The sequence below is a fragment of the Heteronotia binoei genome, chromosome 5 (genome assembly GCF_032191835.1).
Source record: "Heteronotia binoei isolate CCM8104 ecotype False Entrance Well chromosome 5, APGP_CSIRO_Hbin_v1, whole genome shotgun sequence".
Taxonomy (NCBI): domain Eukaryota; kingdom Metazoa; phylum Chordata; class Lepidosauria; order Squamata; family Gekkonidae; genus Heteronotia; species Heteronotia binoei.
Genome location: NC_083227.1, coordinates 96,013,427 through 96,036,719, shown reverse-complemented (window position 1 = coordinate 96,036,719; position 23,293 = coordinate 96,013,427).

The following is a 23,293-nucleotide window of genomic DNA, read 5'->3' as shown; positions in this document are numbered from 1 at the left end:
GCCTTCTACAAGTGCCACCCTGCATACTGGCCAAGATCAACAACAGACCATACACATGCATTATAAGTGCTATGGCTCCCACCTTATAGAATGGCCTTCCTGATGAGGCCAGGAAGATGCCTATTCTCTTGGCATTCAACAAACTGTGCAAAACTGAATTATTCTGGAGGGCAATTTTACATGTAGCAATCTACCATAACGGAATGACTCTAAAGGTGTTTCAATTAACAGGTAGGGATTGTGGATGGTACTGCTGTGTATAGTGCATATTATGTGTTGCTGTATATATTGCCCTATTATCTCCAGTGTGACACCCATGGGCACTCTGTTGCCCACCTGTACTTCCCCAGGTGCTTGCCAAGCTTCTCAGAAAGTGAGGGGAGTCACTGTAAGGCAGGGCTTGTTGCTGGCTTCCCCACTTAAAATTGAAGTGTTTTCCTCTGTGGCAACTGTTTCAGCCTCTGGAGACGCAGGAGGCTTGCTTTTCTTAGTCAGTGTGTGATTCCATTCATGCCTTCCCACTTTTTAATCCATCTTCTCTGGCTCACTTCCTACTCTCCCCAATCCAGCTTTCCTGCATTTTTTTATTCCCATTCTGTGATTCTTTCCACCACTTATAGCCGCCATTTTAGATTTGACTGTGCCTTAGTGGCAACTATTTTAGGGTGGCACTCACTACTCCATCTCAAAATTTTAAAGGTACCCACTAGTTTAAAAATGCCAGGCGCCTCTGGTTTAACATGTTATGTTAATTGGGGGGGAGCTGTCTCAGAGACACCCACTTCACTGTGGGGTACCTCAGGGAGCAGTCCTCTCCCCTATGTTGTTTAACATCTTCATGCGCCCCCTTGCCCAGATTGCACGGAGGTATGGGCTGGGTTGTCATCAGTATGCAGATGACACCCAGCTCTATCTATTGATGGACGGCCGGGCTGGCGATGTCCCTATAAACCTGGACCGGGCGTTGCAAGCCATGGCTGACTGGCTCAGGCTGAGCGGGCTGAAGTTGAATCCAGCGAAGACTGAGGTCCTTTGCGTGGGCCGCGGCGGACCGGGAGGGGAGATTACCCTACCGGCTTTTGACGGTGCGTCACTGATACCAGTGCGCAAAGTCAAGAGCCTGGGAGTGCTACTGGAATCCTCCTTATCAATGGAGGCCCAGATAGCTGCCACTGCTAGATCCGCCTTCTTTCATCTCAAGAGGGCGAGGCAGTTGGCTCCCTTCTTGGAGCGCAGCGACCTAGCAACTGTGATCCACGCAATGGTCACCTCGAGACTAGACTACTGCAATGCCCTCTACATGGGGCTGCCCTTATACCGAACACGGAAACTTCAGGTAGTCCAGAACGCGGCGGCCAGGCTGCTATTGGGACTACCACGGTGGGAACATGTGCGGCCTGGGCTGCGGGATCTGCATTGGCTGCCGGTTGTGTACCGTGTTCGCTATAAAGTGCTGGTCATCACCTTTAAAGCCCTATATGGCCGAGGACCTGCCTACCTAAGGGACCGCCTCTCCCCATATGTTCCCCAGAGAGCACTGAGATCCAGCTCTCAAAATCTTTTAACAATCCCTGGGCCAAGAGAGGCTAGATTGAAGACAACCAGGGAGCAAGCCTTCTCAGCAATGGCCCCTCGATGGTGGAATCATCTTCCAGAGATGGTACGAGCCCTGCGGGACCTGAATCAATTCCGCAGGGCTTGCAAAACATTTCTTTTCCAGCTTGCCTTTGAAACAGAACCTGGCTAAACTGATGTGTAGCCACCCAGCCATCTTGTGGATATTATGACTCAAAGTAATTTAGCACCTATTTTATCTATTTTAACTAATTTATTATGTAATTGATTATTTAAAATTGTTGTTTGTACTGTATTGTTTTATTGAATCATGGAATTCCATGCCTGTGAGCCTCCCTGAGCCCGCCTTTGGCGGGGGAGGGCGGGATATAAGAATAAATTTATTATTATTATTATTATTATTAATACTTATGCTTTGTTTCAGCTCTCTTTCAGCTTTTTGCATGGTTTCAGATTTCTGTAGTCCTAATCCTATTTTATTATATATTGGATGTCTCATATTGTTGCTCATATTGATTTACATAGCATCTCAGTTAGAAAGGTGGACTCTAAATAATGTAAATGAAATTTATCTCTGCGACACAAAAAGTTTCAGAAGCCTATATTCACACATTAAGCCTTTGTTAAAGGGACAGGGCTTCTCCTCACCCTCCCAGACCTGTTGGTAACCATATCCCTTGCTTCCTCTGATGGTTCTAGAGTTGCCAAGAGGCTACTGTTAGGACAGAATATGGAGAAACAGAATGGTTTTCAATTGGCAAAGGAGTCAGACAAGAATGTATTTTATCTATATGCAGATCATAAGGAAAGGTGGATTAGATTTAGATGAAGGTGGAGTGAAAATTGGTGGAAGGAATATTAACAAATTGAGATATGCAGATGATACAACATTACTGGCAGAAAATGCTGAAGACTTGAAATGACTACTGATGAAGGTTAAAGCAGAAAGAGCCAAAGCAGGATTACAGCTGGACATCAAGAAAAGTGATGAGAGTACTGGGGAATAACACAACTTTAAGGCTGATGAAGAAGAAATTGAAATTGTTCAAGATTTGCTATTCCTTGGCTCCATCATAAACCAAAAGAGAGAATGCATTCAAGAAATTGGAAGGCAATTGAAAATGGGAAGAGCAGCCATGAAGGAGCTAGAAAAGAGACTTAAATGTAAGAATGTGTCACGGGTGGCCAAGATCTTTCATGCTATGGTATTCCCCATTACAATGTATGAGCATGAAAGTTAGACAATGAAGAAAATAGACTGGCAGAAATTTGATTCATTTGGAATGTGGTGTTGGGGGAGAGTTTTACAGATACTGTGAGTGTGGACCAACAAAAAAGTGGGTTCTAGATCAAATCAAGTGAGTTCTAGATGAAACCAAGACTGAATTCTTCCTAGAAGCTAAAATGAGTCAACTGAGGCTATCATACTTTGGTCACATTATGAGAAGACAATACTCACTGAAAAAAACAATAGTGCCAGGAAAAGTTGAAGGCAGAAGAAAAAGAGGAAGATGGACTGACTGAATTAGAGATGGGCTGACTAATTAATCAAGGAAGCCGCTATCCTCAGTTTGCACATCTGAACAAGACTGTTAACAATAGGACATTTTGGAAAACTCTAATTCATAGGGTTTCCATAAGTTGGAAGCAACTTGACGGCACTTAACACACACACAAAATGCCAAGAGAAAATATTCCCATCCCTTTTATAGAGATGTAATGTATGTATATGGGCAGCTGAAACTTTTAGTAAATACTATCACCTGGTAAACAACATCTCATTAAAGGGACAACACATTCTTTCCCTCAAGGTAGTTGGTAGCCCAAACAGTTCTCTGTGCCAGATCACCCCTTTCTAAGCTGTTTTTTTCTTAGAAGTAAGAAATTTTGTTACACTTACTTGTTAACAGTGTGTGGTATGTAATTGAGACCTGGGACACAGTAGTGTGGTTACTTTGGCTGAGGTCACAAACTGAATCAGTGGCAGAAAGAGGAAACAGACTTCACTAAGAACTTCCCCTGTATAAGCCCAACAGAAAAGAATGGTAGCAATAGTGCTACAACAGGAAAGTGAAATACCTTGTGTCTGTAGATCTGCCTATAAATAGCAAACCAGGATAGACATGTGCTGTCCTTATGAAAGTGCGTCTGATTCAGGGAAAGTTTAGTAACCTTGCATAATACCTAAATGGTATTTGACTTGTTCTGAGTATTCAGAGAACTCCAACCACAACTCAGTGCAATCATTGATTCATTATATAGTTTTTACTCGAGGGAATCATGTGCCAATTGCAGAAGCTCTTGCAATCTTGCTGAGAACTTGCAGTGGGAGGTTTTATTAGCTGCTTGTCCCTAGTCTGCCTATTAATATGCACTGCTGACACCGAGTTATAATGCAACAGCCATGCTAGCTGTACGTGTTGCCGATGCCAGCAGTTCCATTTCACAAACATCGCCGTCTAGTGGTTAGGTAACAGGGTATTTAAGGTTATCCTGCCTAACCAAATATTAACAGAAAGGAACTTTGCCTCCTTCTGGACAATTAGTTCCATTTCAGTGTAGTCGATATCATGCTGTTCTCACTGAGCTGCTGATGGCTAAGGGGCCTGGAAAATAACACCAGCGGTGCATCAAGTTTTAGAGCAAGATCAAAATCCTGAAGATTTTCCACTGCCTATTTAAACTGCTTTGCATTTCTCTGAAGTCTGGGAGTGATTATTCAATTAATAAGTCTGCCTGGTAACTCCTAACTCACTTAAACTTTGTTTTTGTTCCTGTTTCTGCTATAGTCTCCGAATTCCATATTAAAGTATATTACAGAAGCTATGAGAGTGATGTTCCAATGCCCCATAATGCCGTCTTCAGCAGTTACCCCCTTCTTGATTAGGATGGCACTGGCAGTCTTTCTAGCAAACAGAGAATCATAATTATCTTTTCCCCCAGCAGTATCTCCTCTGGGCTATATCTTCTTCATGGCATATTAAGCATAATCTTCACCACAGAACTCTAGCACGTGGCTCAGTGGTAGAGCATCTGCTTGGGAAGCAGAAGGTCCCAGGTTCAATCCCCGGCATCTCCAAAAAAGGGTTCTGGCAAATAGGTTTGAAAAACCTCAGCTTGAGACCCTGGAGAGCCGCTGCCAGTCTGAGAAGACAATACTGACTTGGATGGACCAAGTGTCTGATTCAGTATAAGGCAGCTTCATATGTTCATATGTTCACATAGGAATGGGCTTGCAGAGCAAGGCAGCATTCTAACCACTAGCAATCAACGACCATCAGCATCCACCCATGTCTTGGTCACCAAGTAAAACTTGCCAAAAGGTGCCATGGAGAGCCCCACATGGTTTACGTTGCACTAATAAAATCATGTGTCGTCAAAATGTTTTGCAATTGCAATTAAATTCCATGCTGCTTTCCTGACATTATCTTCCTGTGAGAAAGATCTGATTTTATCTCATTTAAAAGTGCCCTGCACACAGGCAGTATGAAGTTGTCCTTCCCATTGAAAGTGAAGGCAATCTTTATTTATGACTTTGTTGCAGACTCCAGGTGAATTCTTTCAAGAAAGGCACGTTATAGTGCCATCCTAGACAGAGTTACACCTTTCTAAGTCCATTGAAGTAAACAGCCTTCAAAGGATTCAATTCTGCTTAGGATGGCACTGCTTGTTGTGTGACACAGGCATTTTTCAAAGCTAACATATTTTCTGTTCACTCCAAGTAATCTTTAGGTTACAGATCTCTATTTTAGTTGTGTCATAAGAGTCTCCATAACTTTTCAGAGGCGCTTTCACTTCTTTTCATTCTGATTCTTTTAAAGGTACCTGCTTTATGGGAATCATTTCCTGACAACTAAGGCAGAAATAGATTTGAAATGTCATACATTGTTGTTTACTGTTGCGTATCTTGCCCTTGAAAAACCATTTTGGAGTGCAATCATTCATTTCCTTGAAGCAAGATAAACTTCAGAAGACATTGCAGTTCAGAAACAGGAGCACACAAATGAGCACCTGACTCAGATTCACGGAAAAAACGGCCTGTGGATCAAGCTGTCTTTTCTACACTGGTTAGCACACCTCACTTAAGGTTGCTGTCTGAACTCAAAGGGAAGGTTCTCGATTTCTTCTGCAGCAAACCCATTTGTTACAAAGCAAGTTATCTGACTTCCTTTCACCTTGATCATCTTGCCGCAAAATAGCAGGGAATGAGTCCCAGCTGTAGGATTGTTATGAACCTTGTCTGGTTTTTGAAAACTTTGAGAACATATTTTTTTGCTGTAATACAGCATACTCCCATTATAAGATCTGGCACTCCTTACAGATCTGAAGAATGAACTGGACAGGGCAGGAGTCCTTAACTATTAGACATTAAAAACTTCCCTAGGCCAGCAAAAAAAAGAATTGTTTGAGCACAGTGCAAAAGCACTTTTCCTCATTTATTTTACGTATCAGGCATATATTTTTACCCTGCACTTCAGCCAAAATTCCAATGAATAAAAATAACACATTTCAATTAATAATAATAATAATAAATTTATTTTTGTATCCCGCCCTCCCCCGCCAAAGGCAGGCTCAGGGTGGCTAAAAAATATTCCTCAGAAGTGGTTCTTCTGAAGTGACTTGACGGTACTTAACCTGCACACACAGATTGCAGAGGTACCAGATCTTTGTGGGACCTGCCTGGAAGGAAATCACAATCTTTCTCAATTGTCTAAACAGCCAGGCATGTTGTAATTTAGTACAGGTATGTGAAGAGAATATCACTATCGGTAGCTGAGGTCTGTGTTTCATTTGTTCTTAAAAGAAGGAAGATGCAAGAAAAAACTGGGACTGCACAAATGCCTGTAATCTTGTTGGGGCATGACCAGCATCCTACAGCCAGTCCCAAATGTAAAACTTTATTTACTTTAATAGAGATATGAACACTCATGCAAATCACCTGCAGTGGCACAAGGGCTTATCTGATTCTGCTTTAGTGATATCACTATGAATCAAATGGCTAATAACTTCCACAGCATCAATGGCTTTGAAGAAACAAAGTGTCAGCATTCCCTTTCAGTCACCTACACCCTTTGGCTGGTTGCCTGCCTTTTGAGTCTGTGCAGGGAAAGCCTGTGAACAAAATTGTGCTTGCTATCAGTTTGAACAGGTGTGAAAGCAAACTCAATACTTCTGTTACATGAAGGCCCAGGTTTTCCTTGACATATCTACAGGAAATGGAAAGGTTTGTGTTTCTCTTCTTCATATCTTCCCTAAAGTCTACTGAGCAACTCTGAGTGACATAACATTAAAAAAAAAAGTGTTCCACCAAGCTCACTTCATGCCAACATTGCCAGGGAACAGTAATTCTCCAAAATGAGCATTTCCTTCCCAAGAATGCCATCCTGAGGTTCTTGCATTTCCTTCCCAGGCATGCCAGCATGTGTATTCCTGGACTTCTGTTATTCCCATTTTTGCAGAAATCTCATTAAGGGGATTGCTTCCTCATTTGATAAAATGCTATATAATGATCCATCTTCATCTTTTGTTTACCTTGACTTCCAGGAAGCTTTTGATAAAGTTCCTCATCAAAGGCTCCTTAGTAAGCTCGAGTCATGGGGCGTTTTCGCACTGACCTTTTACTGGCGCGACCACCCTCCTCACGCCGGCGGATCTGCAGGGATTTCGCACCAGAAGCGCCGGCGCAGTCAAAAGAGCCGGCTACTTCCGTCGCGAAACCCGCTCAAACGTTTTCCTGCTTCTTGGCGGTTTCCGTTTGAGCTGGCTTCGCGACGGAAGTTGCCGGCTCTTTTGGCTGCGCCGGCGCTTCTGGTGCGAAATCCCTGCAGATCCGCCGGCGTGAGGAGGGTGGTCGCGCCAGTAAAAGGTCAGTGCGAAATCAGCCATGGAGTAAAAGGACAGCTCCTCTTGTGGATCAAAAACTCGCTAATTAATCGGAAGCAGAGAGTGAGTATAAATGGGCAGTCTTCGCAGTGGAGGACGGTAAGCAGTGGGGTGCCGCAGGCTCAGTACTGGGTCCCATGATCTTTAACTTGTTCATTAATGATCTGGAGTTGGGAGTAAGCAGTGAAGTGGCCAGGTTTGCAGATGAGACTAAATTGTTCAGGGTGGTGAGAACCAGAGAGGATTGTGAGGCACTCCAAAGGGATCTGTTGAGGCTGGGTGAGTGGGCGTCAACGTGGCAGATGAGGTTCAATGTGGCCAAGTGCAAAGTAATGCACATTGGGCCAAGAATCCCAGCTATAAATACAAGTTGTTGGGTTGTGAACTTGCAGAGACTGACCAAGACAGAGATCTTGAGGTTATGGTAGATAACTGACTGAAAATGTCAAGACAGTGTGCGATTGCAATAAAAAAGGCCAACGCCATGCTGGGAATTATTAGGAAGGGAATTGAAAACAAATCAGCCAGTATCATAATGCCCCTGTATAAATCTATGGTGCAGTCTCATATGGAATACTGTGTACAGTTCTGGTCACCGCACCTCAAAAAGGATATTATAGCATTGGAAAAAGTCCAGAAAAGGGCAACTAGAATGATTAAAGGTTTGGAACACTTTCCCTGTGAAGAAAGGTTAAAACACTTTGAGCTCTTTAGCTTGGAGAAACGTCGACTGCAGGGTAACATGATAGAGGTTTACAAGATTATGCATGGGATGGAGAAAGCAGAGAAAGAAGTCCTTTTCTCCCTTTCTCACAATACAAGAACTCGTGGGCATTCAATGAAATTGCTGAGCAGTCAGGTTAAAATGGATAGAAGGAAGTATACTTCTTCACCCAAAGGGTGATTAACATGTGGAATTCACTGCCACAGGAAGTGGTAGCTGCTACAAGCATAGCCAACTTTAAGAGGGGATTGGATAAAACTATGGAGCAGAGATCCATCAGTGGCTATTAGTCACAGTGTGTATATATACACACACACACACTTATATATATATAAGAGCGGGGGGAGAAAACTTTCAAGGAAATGTGTATGTTTTAAAATTACCTTTGGCTTAGAAAAGAACTAAAGGGATAAACCATCTCAAAAGGACTCTGAGAAGATCCAGAGGAAAAGCAGACTGAAAGCATAAGAACATAAGAGAAGCCATGTTGGATCAAGCCAATGGCCCATCCAGTCCAACACTCTGTGTCACACAGTGGCCAAAAAAAATCTGCAAAGTCATTTTAACTTTCCAAACTGCTCCTGTTTTTAAAAAATATTTAGCCATTTTTTTAAGAACCTCTGTTTATTTCATGAGTATATGAGGTTTGGGCCTGCTAGTGCTCAACAAGATGAATTCAACCTAAGTGTGCAGTTGGATATCACAGATAATTTCTGCAGATAGAAGGGGGAGATGATTTCCAGCAGTTCCTCTTTTCTGTGGCACACCTATTACTCTTTCCTCATGCTATGTCCCAACAAGCAGCACTACATGGGATATTTGGGGTTAACTTGTAGCAGGAGTGGGGCAGCAAGGAACTTACACTTTGAAGAAGAAAATCCCTTCTGTAAGTCCAAGCCATTGTTTCACATCCCAAAATGCCATTTTGGTGAAAATCGATCCCAGCGGAAGCTGGTTCAGGTAGCTGGCTCCAGGTTGATTCAGCCTTCCATCCTTCCGAGGTCGGTAAAATGAGTACCCAGCTTGCTGAGGGGAAAGTGTAGATGAATGGGAAGGCAATGGCAAACCACCCTGTAAAAAGTCTGCCGTGAAAACGTGAAAGCAATGTCACCCCAGAGTCGAAAACGACTGGTGCTTGCACAGGGGACTACCTTTACCTTTTTATGATCTTCTACGGAAAGCCTAGAGTTCTCCCAGAATTACAACTGATTTCCAGACTACAGAGATCAGTTTGCCTGGAGAAAACAGCAGCTTTGGAGGGCAGATTCCTTCACATCACATCCTTTGAGTTCCCCAAACTTCACCTTTTCCAAGCACCACCTCAAACATCCTGGAATTTCCTGCAGGAATTTCCTTGGTCAGAGTTGGCAACCCTAGTTATTCAAGTTGGTTTAAAAAAAAAAAAAGGATTGCCTTACAATCCAAATTAGTGTTGGAACTTCAGAAGAATGCATATGGATTTCTTCTCCACAGAAGCTGCAAATGCATATTGAGGCATAGAAAGGATCTGCAAGTAAAGGACAAACATAAGAGATTATACTAGTTTCAGAAATGGAGGGGAAGGACAAAGAGAGAGTAGGGTAGGATGCAAAGAGAAGACCAAATATTGTCAGTTGGGTTAGAAATTTTATGAAACCAGAGTGGATGGAGCAGAAGGCTGAGTAACTATCCAGCACCATAAGGAAGGTCCCCTGGTTTATAAGCAGCAGTTGTTTACATTTGCTTGCTCATGAAATGGATTTTAAATAAACAGATCACTTCCTCATATAGACCCTGGCATGCAGTATTTTACTGTTAAAATAATAAAAAAGGAATATTAAGCTGCTGGTATGTAAAATTCAATAACGAATCTGCAAAACCTTTTCCTCTTGTGAAAAAAAATGCAAGGAAAAAAATTTAAACATGGGACATTTCTCAAGAGGATGTTTTTAAGTTTATTTTTGTTTTAAGAAAAGTCAACATACTTTTGGCAGAAAATTAGGGTGGTTTTTTTTTTCCTGCTTTAGTACCATATAAGAATGTGATGATTTAGGGCTTTATCCCATCTTTTGGACACTGGGACTCATGATCTCAGAGAACAGTTTGGAAAGGGGTCTTGATTTTTAGTACATTTCAGACAATAAATGGGCACCAGGTCAGCAAGCATGTGCCAGAGTCATCACATTGCGGACAATGGATCTATTAATAGAAAGACCCATTAAGATGTGTATTTGATTGCAGTACCTTGCTGAATCAGGTCCATGTATTGTTTTTAAAATTCTTCCAAAGAAAAAAAAGAGAGAAGACCAAGGGCTAATTATATTCTGATGGGGACTAATCTTGAAGAGGGTCTCTGCCAGATCTGAGCTGGTGCCAAAATTTCAGTCTTCAGTCCTCTGGTCCATTCTTAACTGGTCATATTTCCTATTCTTATTGCTAATACAAGAGTGCATCCTGTAAATGTAAAAGGAGGTTAAATGGATGTTTCTATTCTAGAACATTTGTCATGTTTGGTTCAGTGTTAAAAGTCCCAGAAATATTGCCCCAGTAGGGTAGCTGTCAGGCTCTGTCAGCAAAAACATAGAAGAGACCCGTGGCACCCCCCCCCCCCCAAAAAAAGACCAACAAATGTATTTTAAAATAATGGCCCCTGTAGGTGTCTCTCTTTTAAAATGAGGAATATGGAATTTATCTAGCTTTTGCAAGGCAAGCAATTAAGCAGGTTTGCCAGTCTTCCTCCACAAAAACTGCCTTGGTGGTCTCCCATCCAAGTATCAACCTTGCTTAGTTTCCAAGATCTGACAAAATCAGGCTACACTATACCATTACACACTGAGCTTTTTTTGTAGCAGGAACTCCTTTGCATATTAGGTCACACACTCCTGATGTAGCCAATCCTCCAAGAGTTTACAGGGCTCTTCTTACAGGACCTACTCTAAGCTCCAGGAGGATTGGTTGCATCAGAGGTGTGTGGCCTAATATGCAAAGAAGTTCCTGCTAAAAAAAACCTCCTGATTACGCATCCCCTATCCCAGTCTCAACAAGTAGTTCTCCAGCATTGTTTGGCCCCTTTCCTTCAAACAGAAATAAGAACACTTTGCCCTCTGGGGTAGTGGAAAGAGTGTCAGACTAGAATCTAGGAGATCCAGTTCAAATCCCCACTCTGCCATGGAACCTCACTGGGTAACCTTGGGCCAGCCAGTCACATAGTCTCAGCCTATTCTACCTAAGAGGTTGTTCTGAAAATAAAATGGAGGACAGGACAGAAGAGTTATGGAAGCCATTTGGGGTCCCTACTTAGAAGAAAGGCAGGGTATAAATGACATATAGCTGTGCCCATTTAGCCCATCTGGAAACTAAACAAGCTGCTGTTGTTTCTTTGCAGTATAAACAATTTTATTGGTAACATATGGTAGCAAATCTATATCAATATCTTACAACTTAAAAAGAAAAATTTATCTACCCCATATCTTACTTTTCTCCCACCCCTCCCCCCGTTATTTAAACAAATGTTGTTTAAGCCGTTCTGCCAAGATTCTTGTAAATATTTTATAGTCATTATTTAATAACGAAATTGGTCTGTAATTTTTTACATTCGTGGCATCTCTGTCTTCTTTAGGCATCAACGAAATGACAGCTTCTTTCCATGTATTTGGTACTTTCCCTTTTATTCTTATTATATTCATCAACTTCTGCAATTTTGGTATTAATTCATCCTTAAAAGTTTTAAAATATTTAACTGTATATCCATCTGGCCCAGGAGCTTTTCCATTTTTCATTGCGTTGATTGCTGCTTCAATTTCTATCTTTTCAATTAAATCATTCAAAACTTTTCTCATATTTTCTGTTAGGGGTTCTATTTTTAACTTTTGTAAATATTCATCCATCTTCTCTTTCTTTATTTTAACACCTTTAAACAGTTTGGCATAGTACTTGAAAAATTCTCTTTTTATTCCCTCTTGAGTAACCACTTCCCTTCCATCTACCACAATTCTGCTAATAATTCTATTTTCTCTCTTTTTCTTCAATTGCCAAGCCAAATACTTTCCCGGTTTATTTGCTCCCTCAAATGATTTTTGCTGAAGTCTTTTCAAACTCCATTCTACTTCTTTATTCAATAAATGTCTCAGTTGAGTTTGTAGTATTGTAATTTCCTTTAAAATTTTCTTTTTCCCTGGTCTTTTTCTCAGCTCCCCTTCCTTCTTCTTTATTTCATTTTGAATGTCCAACAACTGTTTTTCTTTTCTTCTCTTGTCTTTATTATTCAAAGTAATCAACAATCCTCTCATTACTGCTTTATAAGCATCCCAGACCGTCTGAAAATCAATATCTTCTTTATCATTCACTTGGAAAAAAGCTTTAGTTTCTTTTTCTAGATATGTCACTGTTTCTTTATTCTGTAGCAAATCTTCATTCAGTCTCCATCTTCTCAATTTCTTGGACAATTTTGTAATCCACATTATTGGGTTATGATCAGCCCCAATTTTAGGTAAAATCTCTATCTTCTTTGTTATAAGACTTAAGTCTTTAGTTCCCCACAGCATGTCAATTCTAGAAAACGTTTTGTGTCTTGCTGAAAAAAGGTGTAGTCCCGCACTTCAGGATTAAATTTCCTCCATATATCTTCTAAATTTTCTTGTTTAGCCAATTCAAAGAAAGACTTTGGCAATTTCCCTTCTTTCCCATCATTTTTTTCCTCCAGATCTATCCAGTGAGTTCTTAACTGTTCCATTAAAGTCTCCCATTAACAATACTTGATCATAGGTCAGTTCATCAAATTTTTGTGTAATGTCTTTGAAAAAAGCATCCTTTGCACCATCAGGCGCATACAATCCCAATAACAACGGGTTTTTTCCATTTAATATTGTCTCCACTGCTACAAATCTTCCATCTTTATCTTTAAACACTAATTTTGGCTCCAATTCTTGTTTGATATATAAAACCACTCCTCTTTTCTTCTGTTCAGCTAGTGAAAAAAATTCTACTCCCAATTGTTTATTCCATAAAAATTTATAATTCTTTTGTTTAATATGTACTTCTTGCAAACATATTATATTACAGTTTTGTTTCTTAATCCAATGAAATGTTGCCCTTCTTTTTTGTGGTGAATTTAGTCCATTTCATTTTGACTATCAGATTCAAAAGAGTAGGATTTGCCCTTTACGGCAAGCCCAATTTCGCCGTCCTCTGAGCTCCCAAAGTCCAGATATTTACTTTTTAAATTTTTAAATTTTCCAAAATGGCGGCCGCAACTTTTTATTACTCTTTGCAATTTCTTTTCCCTTTTAAAAATTTCCGAGGACCGCACAAATAATATGACCAATAGTTCTTATCTTCTTACCCCCTTTGCAGTTGATTCCAACAATTTATACTGTCCCGAATTCTTTTTATAACAATGTTTTTAATTTAGCCTCCCAGCAATGGCCGCCGATGTTTCTCAATGGTATATATTCCTAGAGTAGGTTTTCTTTCCACTACTTCCTGTTTTTATTGCCACAAAGTCACAAGGAGATCTCACGATACTTGACGTATTTCCTGTCTTGCTCAGATGTGCTGCAGGTCTGTTCCAGTGTGACCATGTTGCTTTTTCCCCCCCAAAACCGCAAGTAGACAAAACAATAAATTCCTTCCCACTTTTTAGCAGTTTTTAACACTGTCCATTATATTTATAAAATCCAAATTTCACCTCTTCCTTCCCTCTTCTTCCACGCTCTCTATATTTCCTTTTCCCACCTTTTAACTTTGTCCCTTTAAGCTATAAATAGCTCTGGAATGAAAAAATAATCTTCTGTACCTTTTCTTCCAATTATCCAAGTTTCCACTGGTCTTTCAAAGCTTTAGATGTTTAGCAATGTCCAAGAAGGTTAGGATCCCGACGAGCTTATGTCAAATAAATGACTCTGGACACTTCTGCAGACGATGACTATGCAACTTCCCCTGAGACCCCCAAAGCCTCAAAGAAGTCCCCCCCCCCGGGGCTCCCTTTTAGCCAAGGTAAATCTCATTAAAGTTTTCTGTCCATGTCTTGGACTAATCTCTGAGAAACGTAGGTAGTAGGCATTAATTTGCCTTCCACTACCCCGAACAGAAGTTCCAGCCTGCTCCCGTTATGAGAGACAGCTCAGCTCGGCATTTTCCTCCCCCGGAAGTCAAGCTGCTGTTGTTTCTTTAAAGATTAAGAACACTAGGCGTTTCCTGATCACTTGCTCACCATTGATATAGGATAAGCCTTAGGAATTTCCCTACAGTCTCTTCTTCCATTGGCATATGTGTAAACACTGACAATAGTGTATCTACCCTCTAACTGGATTCATAGCTCAAACTAGAAGAACATCCTGTGCTGACATGCAGCAAGGTTTACTTAACTTACTTACAACCAAAGATGTAGCCTTTGAGTTCCATCCTCTTCCTGTGTTCCCTCTTCCTTTGTTAAGTACTGCAGGAATGTTGCCTTCTTTTGAAATTTTCAGTATTATCATCATAGCAAAATCTAAACCAACCATCAAAATTTGCAGAAAAGCTTATAATAAATTCATCCTATTCATGTTCCTATGTCTCATTCCACATAAAAAAGACAACTAGGCTTTCAAGTGCTCTACCAAATAGAATTCTCAAGACCAGACAAAGAGAATGTTCAGTGAGGCCTGTGGTAAGTAGAAAACAGAGTGGGATCGAAAAAGAAAGATGGCTCAGAGTTAAGTCTGACCAGGCAAGCAAGGCTTTCCAGAGGTTGAAAGAGATCCAGTCCACCTCCAATGGAAAATATTAATTCATGGTGAGCACTACAGGTGGTGAGACTTAGTAATGGGACACAAATTTAAAGTTGTATGATGAATGTCTTCTTTCAGTCCTAAGAACATAAGAACATAAGAGAAGCCATGTTAGATCAGGCCAATGGCCCATCCAGTCCAACATTCTGTGTCACACAGCGGCCAAATATATATATATATATATATATATATATATATATATATATATATATATATATATATATATATATATACACAATATATATATATATATATATATATATATATATATATATATATATATATATATATATATATATATATATATATATACATACACACACACACATACACACTGTGGCTAATAGCCACTGATGGATCTCTGCTCCATATTTTTATCTAACCCCCTCTTGAAGGTGGCCATGCTTGTGGCCGCCACCACCTCCTGTGGCAGTGAATTCCACATGTTAATCACCCTTTGGGTGAAGAAGTACTTCCTTTTATCCGTTTTAACCTGTCTGCTCAGCAATTTCATCGAATGCCCACGAGTTCTCGTATTGTGAGAAAGGGAGAAAAGTACTTCTTTCTCTACTTTCTCCATCCCATGCATTATCTTGTAAACCTCTATCATGTCACCCCTCAGTCGACGTTTCTCCAAGCTAAAGAGCCCTAAGCGTTTCAACCTTTCTTCATAGGGAAGGTGTTCCAGCCCTTTAATCATTCTAGTTGCCCTTTTCTGAACTTTCTCCAATGCTATAATATCCTTTTTGAGGTGCAGCGACCAGAACTGCACACAGTACTCCAAATGAGACCGCACCATCGATTTATACAGTCCTGTCTGTAAATCTCTGTAACTGCAGGTATAACCTTATTTGGAGATAATGCCAAAGGTCTAAATTAGAGGCTCTTTGTGAATGTGAGGTCTTGGCCAAATGGACCTCCTCCACCACAGTAGGCCCTGTAGTCATGCAAACATTAGCTGAGTGAGAAGCAGGGCTTTTCTCCTGGGAAAACTTGGTGGAACAGAGTTCCAGAACCTCTTCATGGAAACAAAATTCTCAAAAAAAATGCTTAAAAGTTCACGAGGGACACCCATGTGTTTCTCCTTTATTTCCCTCTTGAGAATTCCAGCACCTCTTTTCCCAGCAAAAGAAGCCCTGGTGAGAAGACTGAAGCAGTAAGAAACTCTGGTTAGGCCAAGAAGCCATTCCAGTGTGAGAGAGATGTAGACTCTTCATGAAGTAAGGGCTCAAGGAGGGGAAGGAAGGGAGGAGACTAAAACTTTGATCAGGGAAGATGGGAGTCTGAAGCTGGGAGAGCAACAATGTGGAGATCTGCTCTGTTGAACAAAAAAAAAAAAGGCAAATTACAGAGTGTACGGCATTTTATACCTGATGTGGCCAATCCAAGCAGACATCTACTATCAATGCTGATACTAGAAATCACTCTGAAAATGGCTCTGAGACTTGTGCACACAGAGTTCTGGAGTGTTTGCCCCTGCAATCTTCAAAATTCCTGGCATGGGATTCATGGCTCAGTGGCCACTTATTAAATGTAAATACAAATGGTGTCCCTTATATGAATTTCAATGTTACTGTATCCCATGTGCAAGGAGTCGGAAACCCAAACACAGGCTTTCTTGAAGACTACCTGTGGGGAAATTAATATTTGAACTGAAGTCCTTGAAACATAGTACCTGCATTTGTGTAATGCTTTAACTCAGGGGTGCCCAAACTGTGGCTTGGGAGCCATATGTGGCTCTTCCAAACATATTGTGTGGCTCTTGAAGCTCCCACTACCCCGTCAGCCAGCTTGGAGAAAGCATTTGTCTCTTTAAATCACTTCTCTAAGACAAGCCAGCCAGCAACTTGGAGAATGCATTTACAGTTGCTTTCTTTCCACCTCCCTCTCCATCTATTTGTCTTCCTTCCTACATCTAACATTTATTCTATGTGACTCTTACGTTAAGAAAGGTTAACCACTCCTGCTTTAACTCGTATGTTACATGCCCCAGGGAGCAATCCTAAGCAGGTCTACTTGGAAATATCTCATGTTATTCTATGCAGCTTTCTGAACAAAGCAGGAGTCAAATTGCACCTTTAAGACTAACAAAGTCTTATTCAGAACGTAAGCTTTCGTGTGCTCTCTAAGCACACTTCATCAGACGAGGGGATCAAGATCTATCTGTGGGGCTTTCTGTAAGTACACAAGAGAAAAACAGCCTAAGGTATGCAGGATAATGGGGTTGGTAATACAGATATGTCTTATTTTTGGAAGGGTAGGCAAGAGTCACAGTGTTGAGATTTACAAGATTTGTACCTGTCTTTATATCGTGAATGTAAGGAAATGTTTGGTCCAATGTGATTTATAGAACTTTATCAACAGACAACACCAATCCTAAACTGATCCTTATAAGCGTAAGCGAGAAAGAATGCTCTGGTGCTACGGACACAGCAAACTGAAGGCCTTTTTGAAACTGATACTGAACTGAAGTGAAAGTCTAGTGTGGACTTGTCCCAAGAAGTCAAACATTCCTTTGAGGTACGTGGTTCACACTGAATCTATTCTTGGACTTTTGTGTGATATGTAATGCCATTCATTAATAAATAACTTGGCGTGTCTCACCTTGTGTTGACATTTTCAATAAGCTATAAAACTTTCCCTAAGAACTGTGTTGCTGGAAAATTAAGAAGCCACTGATAAAACTTGCTGAAATGTAGACATCTAGTGGTTCCATCTATTATTGCACTGGTCTTTAAAAGGGCAACACAGAATTTGAAAAGAAGCAAGTGGGAAGTCATGTTGGTCTAGGGTTGCCAAGTTCAACTCTGGAAATATCTGGGGACTTTAGGGGTGCAGCCAGGAGACTTTTGTGATGTCACTTCCATGTCAAAGGTCAAGTGATGTCACTTCCACCCATTCCAATGATGTCACTTCCAGCACCAAAACCCCGTCTCCTCATGTGATGTCACTTTCTGGGCACTCTCCCAAACCTGCCTGTTTCTGTAAAATTCAAACACTGTTATATATCACTTCCCACCCACCCCTTTCCCCCATTTTACATTATTTTTAGGCATTTAGGCCTCCCTTCCAGTGCAAAAATAACAAAAAGCTTTAAGAAACACAAAGTGCTTTAATTTAAACATTAAACCATCACAACACACACACCAAGCAACCAGCATATGTCAACCAAGTGAGTAAAACCAGAGAAACTATCATAATTTAAGAAACATAAAGTGCTTTAAACATTTAACAATTACAGCAACAAAAAACAATCAAACAGCACACATCAAACAAGAGAACTCATCATGTTTACGTTGCTTTCTGCTTTTGGGAAAGAAAGCGGTATTTATCTTTGCTTCTTGCTGCTTTCGACAACTCTGGATTTGACTTTATAAAGTTGCAGAATTCTTCACAGGACAATCTGAAATTTAGCTTCACCTGAAGTTCTGCTTTGACAAGGCTATCACTCAGCTGGTTTCTTTCCTTGCTCCAGAACTGCGTCATTAAGCTGAAGACTCTCTCGCAGAAGGCATTGGATACTGGGATGGACAGTGCAAAAGAGACCAGCTTCAACAGATGGCTGACACCACTGTCTGGAATGTGCCTAAAGATCTGAACCCATCTCTGGTCTATCCTCTCTTCCTGTGAGGAAATCTCTTTTTGGCATTTTGCAACCATGCAGACATCATCAAAAAGCTTGTCAGTGTCTATGATATCAGGACCAAAATCAAGGGATTTGACAAGATTCTCTAAGTCCTCCCAAATCACAAGTCAAGTGAGAACAATGCCATATCTTTGAAAATTGAATTCTCAAAATCATACAATTTCTCAAGGTAGGCGATGCAACTTGAGAGTGTCTACTCTGCTTCTCTTTGGAATGTTGCCCTTTGAGATGCGGAAACATTGGGTAGGATGGCTGTAGCACAGGGGTGGCCAACAGTAGCTCTCCAGATGTTTTTTGCCTACAACTCCCATCAGCCCCAGCCATTGGCCATGCTGGCTGGGGCTGATGGGAGTTGTAGGCAAAAAACATCTGGAGAGCTACCGTTGGCCACCCCTGCTGTAGCAGATCTTCCATAGAACTGTTTCTCTTTCCTCCCTTTAAATTTTTCTCAGAGGTCACTCAGAATTTGGTGGAGTTCAACGCAGCTAACATTGGCACTTTCCAATTTTTTCACAACGGGGTTGAACAATGCCATCAAATTGTGTAGAAAGTACATATAGCATAGAGGAAGAGATGACTCCTCTTCTGGATTGAATCCTTCCCAAACAAATTTTTCACATTCTTCTTTCCCACAGGACAGGAAGTATGCCCTCAGTGCAGGCCAGCACTAAGGAACCCGTTCAACAGCAGGCATAAGTGACAGCTACCGTGTTGGACCATGCCGAATCAAATCTCTATATTCTATATCAACAAACTCAAAGAAGGACCTCAGGGAGTCTGTACTTTTTGCTGAGCATGAGAACTCACTATATATTTGCGATAAAGATTTCAATGTTAAAAGTCAGTGCTCTCTTCCCTGTTTTAAGGCAATTGTGAAGCACGTGGCATTTGCAGCCCACATCTATCAGCCTATTGTTAAACTGCTTAAGTTTTTGGAACACTGACTTGTGTTTTCCAAAATTTACTGCTGCATTGTCAGCAACGTATGATGACACTCTGTCTAAACTGAGACCACTGTCCTGTAGCACATTGCAGAGCTGTGCTGCAATTGCCTCACTGGTCTCCTCATTGTCATTGTAGAAATCAAGCAATCCTTCTTTTATTCCCTCTGTTACAGAAAAATAACAAACAGTCACAGGAAATAATTTCCTGTTTCCCTTGTTGGAGGCATCACATCCTATAGAGAAAAAGTGTGCAGCATTCAGGTCCTTCAGCAACAATTCTACGGATTTGGGAGCCAAAACATTCTCCACAATGCTGACAGCTTTTGTCCACCCACAGGACATATTTTTTGCTATGCTGGAATCAGGCAACCCCCCCTGGTTGGGCCATCTAGTCCAACCCCCCTGCACAATGGAGGAAACATACAAATACCTCCCTCTAAATTCACAGGATCTTCATTGCTGTCAGATGGTCATCTAGCCTCTGTTTAAAAACCTCCAAGGAAGGAGAGCCCATCACCTCCTGAGGAAGCCTGTTCCACTGAGGAACTACTCTAACAGTCAGGAAGTTCTTCCTAATGTTGAGCCAGAAATTCTTTTGATTTAATTTCAACCCATTGATTCTGGTCCTACCTTCTGGGGCCACAGAAAACAAGTCGCAAAGCAAGCCTGCATAGAACAAGTTACAGTAGTCAAGTCTGGAAGTGATCATTGCATGAGTCATTGTAGCCAAGTCCTGAGGCAAGAGGTAGGGTGCCAGTTGTTTAACCTGCCAAAGGTGCTAAAAGGCAGATTTGACCACCATGGCAACCTGGGCCTCGAAGGAAAGTGAGACATCCAGGACCACCCTGTGGCCCTCGAAGCTCCCACTGCCCAGTCAGCCAGCTTGGGGAAGGCATCTGCTTCTTTAAATCATTTCTCCAAGCCAAGCCAGCCGGTGGCTTAGAGAATGCATTTGAAGTTAAAGTTGCTTTCTTTCTACCTCTACCTCTCCCATCTATTTGCCTTCTTTCCTTCCTGTCTTGCAGCTCTTAAACATCTAACATTCATGTCTTGTGGCACTCAAACATCTGATGTTTATTCTAAGTGGCTCTCATGTTAAGCAAGTTTGGCCACCCCTGGTCTGAAGCAACAGAACAAATTTTGAGTTCAGTGGCACCTTTAAGAATAGCAAAGTTTAATGCTGGGTATAAGCTTTGGTGTGCATGCATACTTCTTCAAACACATTGACAAGGCTTCCTCAACTATTACAGATATATGGGGTGGTGGTGGTGGTGGTGGTGAACAAGATTATAGAGGAATTTTTTTTAAAAAAAAAATCCCCTGCGCAAGCCCAGTTGTTTTCGACTCTGGGGTGATGTCGCATCACGATGTTTTTGCGGCAGGCTTTTTATGGGGTGGTTTGCCATTGCCTTCCCCAGTCATCTACACTTTCTCCCCAGCAAGCTGGGTACTCATTTTACTGACCTCAGAAGGACAGAAGGCTGTGTCAACCTTGAGCCAGCTACCTTAACCCAGCTTCTGCTGGGATTGAACTCAGGTCATGAGCAGAGAGTTTGACTGCAGTATTGCAGCTTTACCACTCTGTGCCACAGGGCTCTTACCCCTGCATATTCAGGAACAAATCCTTTCAGCACACCATGGGAATCTTGACCAGATATCTTTTATCTTCTACCCAAAATACAAACCCAGCAACCCAGGACACCCCATTGTCTCAGACACAGTTACTATCACCATGGGGGTATCTGGATACGTGGACTCCTAGTTATGTACGCAAAACCACAGACTTTCTAAGGAAAATACTATCTTTGAACAGCCTACCAGAGAATACTATTGTTGTTGCTGCTGCTCTTGTTGTTGTTGTTTGATTAATCAACCCATCCTGGCTAGCGTCAGGCTCAGGGTGATTTAAATCAATAATACAAGATAATGCAAAGTTAAAACCAATAAAGCAATTTCTTCAATTTCAGGCTGTCAGGCATCGTATCAGGAGGAGCTCAGGGTGGGGAATAAAGGTGACAACTAGGCAGCCGTTGCTATCCTTAAAAGCCTGGTGGAACATCTTTGCCTCGCAGGCTCTGCAGAATTGCAAAAGATTCCACAGGGCCCTGATATCATCTAGCAGAGAGTTCCATCAGGTGTGGGCCAGGGCTGAAAAATTCTTGGCCCTTGTAGAGGACAGCCGGAGCTCTCTAGGGCTGGGGATGATCAGCAAGTTGTTGCCTGCAAAGTGTAACACTCTTCCAGAAACATAGTGGAGGAGGCAGTCCTGCAAATACATCAGCCCCAGACCTAGAGAGCTCCTTAAGGTCAGAAGGCCTTAAGGCCTTAAAGGTCAGAACCAAAACCTTCAATCTAACTTGGTACTCAACTGGAAGCCAGCAAAGCTGGCACAGCACAGGCTAAACTTGTGCTGTCCATGGCGTTCCCATCAGGACTCGTGCTGCTGCATTCTGGACCTGTTGGAATTTCCAAGTCAGTCCCAAGGTCAGGCCTGCATAGAACAAATTATAGTAGTCTAAATCAGAGCAGGACAGTGGCTAGATCAGAGCAGGACAGGAGGGGAGCCTATTGCCAAGTCTAGTGAAGATGAAAGAATGCCATCCTTGGCAATATTTGCAACTTGGGCCTCCATTGTAAGGGCGGTATTCAATGTCATTCCCAAACTCCCCCCCCCCCCCCCAATTTTACATTTTATTGTTCCCAAGCTCTTGACAGATGGTGCCGGTGTTAGTGGAGCCCCATCAAGAGCTGGTAACCTATGCTCCAAATCCATCCCCACTCCTCCCAGCCTTTGTATTTGATTGGTTCAGCTTCAACCTGCTCTTTCTAAGCCAGCCCACCACGGCCTCCAATCCCTTGGCCAAAGATTGAGAGACAGTGGTTGACTGGCCACCCAACAACAGATACAACTAGTTGTCATCTGCATACTGATGACACCCAAGCCCGAAACTCTGTGCCAACTGGGCAAGAGAAGCCATGTAGATGTTAAATAGCATCAAGGAGAGGAGTGCCCTTGAGGGACCCTGCACACCAGGGGATATCTGGAGGATACATCCTCCCCCTGCGCAACTCTCTGTCCCTGACCATGGAGAAAAGAGGAAAGCCACTGAGGGGCTAACCACATATTCTCATGTTAGGGAACCACCATGGTTGTGGAATCTCATTATACCAACATCCCACACCAAGATGGATTACACGCCATAAGGAACATGATCTCTGGTAAAACCACAGGTGATTTTTCCACCAAACTGGGCCATTTTGTTCTCACCCATATCCAGTTCAAATTTGGTGACAACTTGTACAGCCATGGGCACCTGCATGCCCCCACAGTATGTTAACATCTTTATGGTTAACTTGGAGCAATGCTTCCTAGACTCCTTCCTACCCGCATCTCTCTTATACATATGATATATTGATGACATCCTCTGAGTACATGGTAAAGAACCCCTGGACATATTACATGAGGCATTCAACAACTTTCACCCCGCTATCAACCTGACAATAAATCAATCTATGCCAGAAATACATTTTCTGGACGCTACTGTAAAAATACACAGTGGACACATAGACACCACCTCTGGAAACCTACTAACCAACAAATATTTACATGCCTACAGCTGCCATCCTAAATATACCAAACAATCCATTGTATACAGCCAGGCTCTATGTGACAGCCACATGTTATTCAATCCTATAGACAGAGATTCCCATCTGAGGGATCTACAACAAACCTTTTTGGAACTAAAATATCCACCTGATGAAGTAAAGAAAC